Genomic DNA, 6,624 nt, shown 5'->3' on the forward strand with positions numbered 1-6,624 from the left:
GTCGTTTAGCTATTAATTAAGTGAAAGGATCAATAGAAAACGAGAGTTATTCAAATGATAGTTAGGTGACATGGAGGGTCCTGATTAATTCTATCGGAAGGCTTAGGTTCACTCAAAGAAGAATTGTATAACTAAAATTTGATTGAGAAAAATTGTAGGAAAAATGGTATGTTCACTCTATTGTGGTCTTCGTTCTTTCTCTCTCTAAATTTCAATCTGAATCCTTCTTTTCCTTTCCTTCTCAGATACTTTCTCCTTTTCTTTCCTAATTAAAGTCACTATTTAGTTCTTCTTACTACTTTCACTTAGAGTTGCGAATTGATCTCCTTTTTATGTTTGTTCTCTAGAAGTATTTGACTGGGTCACAGAGCTAGAATTGAATTCTTGTTACTGGATTAGTAGATGTTTTATTGTTTTTGGTTACATTTCTGAATTGTTGAATTCAGTAGATAAAATTTAGTAGTTAAGGTGTTGTTGGGAATTTGTTGAACTTCTTATTGTAATTTATGTTTCAGAGTTGCTGAATTGTAGTTAAGTTGTTAGATGAATTTTATTGAATTCCTTGAAGTACATTACAATTGGTATCAAAGCTACGATTTTGATTATACTGTGGGAAAATGGTTGGGGCTGAAGCTGCTAGGCCGAAACAAAAAGAGGAACAAATGAGAAAATTGGAAGGCCATATCCAATCTAGTTAGAAATTGATTTTTAGTTTAGCGCCTTAGACGTAAAGTTTGTTGAAATGAGTTCAGATCAATCTGACATGAAACAGATGATGGAGAGTATACAAATGGCGTTGATGAAGTTGATTGAGAGAAGGAACGACAAATGACCATCTGATTGTGAGGAGAGCAGCCGAGGTGATGTGGACATACCTAGGTATAGAGGAGTTGAGATTATGAAGGGACGTACCAATGAATGGTGGAAAATTTCCGCCTAAGTTGCAGTTTTCATTATATAATGAGGGTGAGCCTAGAGCTTGGTTGAGAAGATGCGATATGTGTTAATATTTCAATGTGTACAAAATCACTTATCAAGCTAAGAAGTTAGAGATGACTACTTTGCACTTAGAAGAGGAAGCTGAATCATGGTATTTCTCATTCACAATCACTAGAAGACAAGTGAGGTGGGAAGAGTTTTGTGAATAGTTAGTCCTGAAGTATGATGATGCAAATGGTGACGAGGTTGTGACTGAATTTAAGATGCGGGTTCTGACCAACACAATGAATGCCTATTTTCAGAAGTTTGAAGACCTTCAGGCATTAGTGTTGATGAAAAATACAAGGGTTACAGAGGATTTTTTGTTGGAATGTTTCATTGGTGGGCTCAAAGAAGAAATTGGAGAGACTATGAGATGCAGGATCCCTACTCTAACTCGTGTCTTTTGCTAGGAGCAGGAAAGAATAATTAATGACAGAGGTAAAATGTGAGTATAGGAAGATCCTTGGTGCATGCTGGAAATGTGGGGATAGATACCACCCTGGCATGTATGCAAGGACAAGCAGCTGAACATTATGACTAAAGAAGAAGTGGCGAAGAAGAGGATCAAGAAATTGAAGAATCACAGGAACATGAAGAAGTGGAAGAGAAAGTTGTGTGTCTGAATGTTATGACTAGTATACATATGCCTAATACTTTGAAGCTTAAGGGAATGAATAAGAAGATGTCTGTCATTATACTAGTGGACTCAGGTGGCACTCATACCTTCTTGGACAGTCAAACTGCTAAGGACTTGAGGGTAGTACAACAACTAAATACTCCCTTGAGGGTGACAATAGAAAATGGTCAACAGATGTATAATCACCCGAGTGTCACTAAAGTCAAATGAAAAAATCAGTGGCATAGAATTTGAAGATAAGTTTTGGTTGTTGAATATAGGCAGTTGTGATATAGTACTGGGAGGGGATTGGATGAGATCACACTCTTGTCACATTTGACTATGAGCCCTATGTTTTGAGAATCAAACAATTTGGTATGATGGTGATATTGAAGGGTGATACAGGACAACGCGAGATGTATCAGATCACAACCAAGCCTATGGGAAAATTGATAAGGAAATGATAGACACTTCTAGCTCCTTTTTTCACTATTGTAAGCAAAGAAGTAAGACCATTGAGAATACACCAGAACAGGTGTAACATGTTCCGCAATTTTATGCACCTATTTTTGAAGAACCCAAGTCACTGCCTCCACCAAGAGATTATGATCATGCTATACCTATTAGTCTAGGAGGTAAACTAGTATTACAAAGACCTTACAGGTACAACCATTATCAGAAAGCTGAATTAGAGAAACAAGTTTCAGACATGTTGCAAGGTCTTTGGACCATTCCTGGAAAACTTTTCAAGCAAGAAGCTGAATTAGAGAAGCAAGTTTCAGACATATTGCAAGATGAATTAGAGAATTAAATGCACCGCCTACTTTTCAGGCCCTAATAAACTCACTATTTGGACCATTCCGGGGAAACTTTATATTGGTTTTCTTTGATGATATAGTAGTGTACACCAAGATACTATCAGACCATGTGGAGCATCTAAAACAAACATTCAACATACTTTGGCAGAATCAGTTGTTTGCCAAGAGGTCCAAGTGCACCTTTTTCAAATCCCAGGTGGAGTATTTGGGACATAATATCACAACCAAAAGAGTGTCCACTGATCCATCCAAGGTGGAGACCATTATGAATTGGCCCAAGCCTAAAAACATCAAAGGATTGCAGGGGTTCGTGGGTTTGACAGGATATTATAGAAGATTTATTAAGAACTGTGGGAATATGAATAAACATCCGAATTCACTAATTAAGAAGAATGCTTGTAGTGGGGACGAGAAGAAGGAGAAGCTTTTATTCAGTTGAAACAGACCATGAATAACACTCATGTGCTAGCAATGCTAGATTACACTAAGACCTTTCTTATCGAGGCTGATGCTAGCAATCGTGGCATTGGAGCTGTGTTAACACAAGAGAACAAACTCATAGCTTACTACAACAAGACCCTAGCACCAAGACATCTAGGCAAGTATTATGAGAAGGAGTATATGGTTGTCATTGCAGCCATAGACAAATGGAGGAATTACATTCAAGTGGGGCATTTCATCATCAATACTGATCACTTCAACCTCAAATTCTTAATGGAGCAAAAGATAACTACTGCAATGAGCCTTACATGTCATGACCCAAACCTATGGGTCGTGATGGGCACCCGGTACCTTACTCAACCGAGTACCAACATAACGTATCTTTCATATCATTCTATCATAGATAAATGAACCGAAGTAAAGCATGAGGGAATACAAACTTATACATATGAAGTACAGGCCTATAAGGCCGGCATGATTCTTTATATACTCGAAACATAGGCCGACAAGGCCATACAAGTATCCGTATACATGATATCTGTCTACAAGCCTCTAAGAATACATAATATCGTAAAGGTCGGGACAGGATCTCGCCATACCAATCTATACATGTACTAATCATACTGACCAAAGAAGCAACTCTGGAGCAAATGGAGTGCACAACTACCTTCCACTGAGCTGATAGCATAGTTGGAGGACTCTCGACCTGTCTATCAGGACCTGCGGGCATGAAACGCAGTGTCCCCAAGAAAAAAGAATGTCAGTACAAATAATGTACCGAGTATGTAAGGAATGAAAATCAGTAACTAGTAGACATGAGAGAAACATGGAGTAAAAGACTCAACATGTATATTTGAATAACTCTATGAATCATTTAATATTATAATGTTATGCATATGCGTATAAATGTCATACCATGCATGGGTATATGTGTTCATAACATCATCAAGCCTCTGAGGGCATCCCATCATATCATCTCGGCCACTATGGGCAAATTATCAACGTATACCAGCTGATCTGGTGGTGGTGCGTATATAATGCCATAACCTTTTCTCATATCCCTTATATATATACATATATACGCGTATATAACGCAATGTGGTCATGGTCAATGTACATGAATGTAATGCATAAGAAGTACATCAATAAAATCTCTTGGAATGTCATAAGACCATTATGCCTTCGACTAATATCATGAAGTGAAATCTTTCAACTTACGTATTTTTTTGAGACCTATGAACAGATGATAGAATAATATGACATATGGAGAATCAAGAATATAAGCATCTCTAGCGTTTCTATGAATAGAGTCATTTATGGAAGTTGTGCATTTACACGTTTCATTTGCATCCTATGGATCATGCCAAAAGAAATAAAGGATAGCCTTAACATAAATACATGACATCTTCCTTATTACTCAATCAAGCTCGACACAATGACTTGCATCTCAACAAGTGAAATGATATTGCCGTTAACATATAATGTTGTACCACCATATTTGGCTAGTCGTATGGCTTAAGAAAAATCGGGCAGAACCTCCCCAATTTTTAATTCACGCAAAGACCACTAAGGGTCATCAACAGCCCAACAACAACAACTATAACCAACAATAGCAACAACAACAATGCAATCCAATATGAGTTTCTCTGATTATCTTAACAATCATATTGAGCGACAAGCTCGTTTTTACTCATAACAAGATATGAATTGAATCCAACTCTTATTTCATAAATTAGTTTACAACTTTCAGAACATCATACTTATATGTACCATATTATTTCTAGTTGAAAACATCCACAAAATGCCTTCCAAAACAGCCCCATACGTCTAACACCTTAATTTTTACCGTCAACCACTTGTTTTTCATCTTTTCTTCTTCAATCAACTTAATTAAAACCTAGAAAAGCTTAACATCAGTAGTTACAACATTATCAAATTATTTCTCACAATTTTCAGCCACCACAAACAATATATTTAGCCACAAAACAGCCCAAACAAAGATACAACCATATCTCATGTTCTTTCAAGTGCTATCTTATGATTTTTCACTCAAACAACACAACTAACATAAGATTAGCCTTAGGCACAATCAAGAAGATGTTATACATACCTTGGACAACATCTACAACTCGAAACGCTATCTCAACTTAGCTCACAATAGCCCTCAATCACACCACAATATCATTGAAGCATTCTCTTGTAGTCTTTAACACCTTTAATGATGATTTGAGTTGATTTCCATTTAGTTTGGTTCTTGGGATCTTAGGCCAGCTCTTAGAGAGAATTGAGAGTGTTTTATTGTATGTTTTCTATGTATAATGATGAGATATACAAGGGAGAAGATAAATTATAAGCCTACTGCCTCAATTCTCCAAGTAGGTGAGTAAGCTTCCTGCTTGGCAGCTTGAGCGGTGCAACTTCGGACGCGTGTATCTCTCTAATCCGACATCGTATTGACAAATGGTTTGCAGCGTTGAAAACTAAACATATAGGGCTTTAATTCCATATAAATATCTCCATGTAACTCTCAATAGATTGGGAGAAAACAACATCGCAAATGGCCTATAAAACTGCCAGCTTCTCTAAAGAGCGGCGACGTGACTTGGCGACCCTAATATATAAATTCATATTTCTCTCCCCCGATGTCATATGAATAACTGGTTTGGACCGTTGGAAACTAGGTTCCAAGAGCTTCATTTTGGTATATAATATGTCCCAAAACAACCTCATGTGACACATGAAATATATTGCTCAAAATGTTTCATTACAAGGCAAATCCTTAGTCGGTTTTTCCGCAATTTAAATCCGATTTTTCCCAAACTTTATATTTCATATCCAACATCATATATAGTCATATCTTGACTTTAAACTCATTTAAATCATGATTAACAAGTCTCATATTCATCTTAACTTGGTTAAGACTTCAGTAAACCTTTCTTATTCTTGTAGAAGAATTTCGTCTTTTTTGAGTTTACGTTAGATAATCCTATAATGACTGTGATGTCTGAAGTGCGAGGTGTAACAACATTAAATCACTTTATATACTTTCAAAGAATATCTCATTTTCGAGCTTACATCAATTGACTTACTACATACTTTCATGTACAAAAACATGAGGTGTAACATCATTCCTCCCTTTGGAACATTCGTCCTCGATTGTTGACTGATGTGCTTATTAGTCTCATATCTTATAGATCTCATGAATATTTTCATATTATCCACCATCTAGGCAATTGTTCTATGAATATATTCAAAGATCAGGACATTCCCCCCTTTAGGCATCTTCTCACATCACGACTTGTGATCAGAATTCTTCCAATCCCGTAACTTTGACTACCTTCTGTGTTGCAACATGTATGACTCTGTCCTTTTATGTGCAGATCTTCTCTTATTTTTTTTCCAACTTTTTCCAATCTCTTTACCTCACCTTGTGAACATATACAGAACTATAACAAGATGTCCCTCGGAGCATATATATGTGTACTGAAGTTCTTCGCTTGGTACTTTGCCGAACTTACAACTATTTTTATATTTTGTTTCCTAGTCTTGGTTATTTGTCCTTATGGCTTTATTGCATCTAAGTATGTCATACCGTACTATAACACTTACTTAGGTTTATTATTACCAAGGTGTGCTACACAACTCTAGATTACTTTCTCACTACGTATCCCATAACTTGCTTGCGCAACCCTGCCACATTAGGAACACATAATCGACCCTGATATCGGAGGACTCCATCTCCTATAATCTCAAATGGTGTCTTCTCCT

Source organism: Nicotiana tabacum, chromosome 10, assembly GCF_000715075.1.
Source record: "Nicotiana tabacum cultivar K326 chromosome 10, ASM71507v2, whole genome shotgun sequence".
Taxonomy (NCBI): Eukaryota; Viridiplantae; Streptophyta; class Magnoliopsida; order Solanales; family Solanaceae; genus Nicotiana; species Nicotiana tabacum.